Source organism: Quercus robur, chromosome 3, assembly GCF_932294415.1.
Source record: "Quercus robur chromosome 3, dhQueRobu3.1, whole genome shotgun sequence".
NCBI classification, from domain to species: Eukaryota; Viridiplantae; Streptophyta; class Magnoliopsida; order Fagales; family Fagaceae; genus Quercus; species Quercus robur.
The window spans coordinates 22,388,272-22,390,630 of NC_065536.1; the positions used below are offsets into that span (position 1 = coordinate 22,388,272).

The window sequence follows — 2,359 nt, forward strand, 5'->3', positions numbered from 1 at the left end:
ACTTGAATTGATACCCAAATTTGGTGCAACTCCTGTTCCAGCTTTCTAGAAACTAATCTTGGTATAATCTTTAATCTATTTAAAGTAGGAAGAGAAAATAAAGGTGGCAAGTAAAAAATAACAAACTATAATGGAGTACATAACATATTAAGTAAAAAAGAATAAGTAAATATTTTATAAAAATTACACCTCAATCTAAATCTACTCAACATTGGTAAATGTGGCAAAACGTGCGGGTCGGGTTCGGGTTCGGGTTCGGGTCGGGTTAATCGGGTCGCGGGTCAAACGGGTCGGGTCAAAACGGGTCTGACCCGTTTTGCCATGTCTACCACCATGCACCTTTTTATATATATATATTATGCAGGCTTTCTCTCTCCCTCTGTTAGCCTAATCACAACAAAAGTCAGAAATCCAATCTCTTTTGGCTAGGTTCTCTCTCTCTCTCTCTCTCTCTCTCTCTCTCTCTCTCTCTCTCTCTACGCTATTTTCTTGGCAATCAAACATAGTTCTTGACTTCGATTGATTTGGCTTTGCTTCAAATTCACCGTGCTGGTATCGTTACATCTAGATCTTGTATATATTTATACTTTTCCCTATCCAAGCCCGCCGATCAGGTATCTTCTATATGTTCATTGATGAACCAAATTTCTAATTCTCCTTTAAAACCTAACCTTCAATCTTTATATTTCTTTGTTTTTCAAGTCTTAAATTCGATTGTTTCTTTTCGTGAATCTTAATTACTGAATTTTTAATTTTGGAATAGTTGAAAAGATGGCCATTGATAGCATAAACATTCCTATTGGTGTTTTATTTTGATTTTGGATTTTTTTTTTCAGGTTGTCTTTTTTCTACTCCTATTGACAAGTAAAATGTTGGGTTTGGTAAAGTCAAACAGCCCATTGTCTAGCAGTTGTTTCCAAAACTTCCAAATCGAAGTCCAATTCAGTGTGTGCTTGTCTTGATAGTTTGTATTGATTATTTAGAAGTAAGAACTGAACTGCTATCTCTAGTTTCTTTATTTTATTCTTTCTTACCTCTCTATACACTCTCTACATTCCGGATCTTGAATTGGTACCTTTAAAAGCTGGGCAAAAGAATATGGATTCAATCCAAGGTAAAACAACTAATGCATTCCAGCCCATAATAAAATTATATAACTTGGGGCTGCCCACGCATCTCCTTGCTATTTATGCCACATTGCCACTCTTGCTTGCTTTTAATAGCATAGAACTATTACTCTTGCTTGCCTTTAATAGTTCAACTAAGAATTCATGTTTTGCATGTATTGCAGGTCAGGTATTAATACTATAATATTATAGATAACCAGAATTCTATTCTCTGTGACCCTTACTTGTGAAACAATATTTTCTTGCTACACATATGAAAAGCAAAGGGATGCACCAGCTGCCACCAGTGCACCAGGTGATGCAAACTCAGCTGCAACACTCAGTGCAGCACAGCATGCTACCCAGTGCAGCAGCTCATGCATAAATTCAAGATCAAAGACAAGTGAAGTTCAGATTGAAGATTCAAGTAAAAATCCAGAGTTGAAGAAATTGAATAGATGTAATTACTCTTATAAACGATAGTGTGGTTTACTTGGTCTGCTTGATGAGTGTACAAAAACGACCTGTAGTTTTGTTAGTTAGTTTAGTTAGTTTGAGTCAGACACGTGTGTGAGTTTGTTATGTTTGTTGCGTTGCGTTCACACGTTCTTGTAGCGGTTAAGTTAGAATGTATATATACAGTTGTACACAGGGGCGGAGCCACTTGGCTCCCCAAAAATTTTCAAATTTCCATTCAAGTATGTAAAAAAATTACATGGGTCCCCCCAAAAGTTAAGATCCGGCCCCCCCCCCCCCCCCACCATATTATTTTCAACCAGTTTTCTAGAGTTTTAGACTTTTAGTCCAACACAACTTCAAGCTAAGAAAAAAGCTTGGCCCACATCCAGCCCACCAGCCAGCCCCAATTCCCTAAGCAAACAAAATTATTCTTTTCTAAACTATAAAACTTCCAGCCTAGCCCGAATCCAAAATCTAAAATACCTAATTAAACACAAACAAAAAGCATTCAATCCTCACAGTCTGAAAAAAAGAAATCCTCACCGTCTGAACAATCTAAAAGAGAGAACAAATGAACAATCTTCATGCTTCACACCTCTGCCTTAGTTTTTTACCTTCTTAGTTCATGCCTCCCACTCCAATAATGTCACGCTCACCAGCTCACGCCTCTGCTTGACTGCCTCAGAAACCCCTTCGGCTCACCGTGACGCCGCTACCTCTACTAGCCTGCTAAACTAGCCTTCATTGCCTCAACGACTCAACCTCAACTCAAGCCCTAACCTCAATTCCTCAAG

The 2,359-nt window shown here is 38.1% G+C and overlaps 1 long non-coding RNA gene across 1 annotated transcript; it reads left to right on the forward strand.

Annotated features, from left to right (window-relative positions):
* Positions 1-393: 393 nt before the first annotated feature.
* LOC126720060 (uncharacterized) lies at positions 394-1,747 on the forward strand. Its single transcript, XR_007653234.1, has 3 exons — positions 394-614; positions 837-985; positions 1,292-1,747. It is a non-coding gene; the product is annotated as an uncharacterized LOC126720060 (long non-coding RNA).
* Positions 1,748-2,359: the final 612 nt, after the last annotated feature.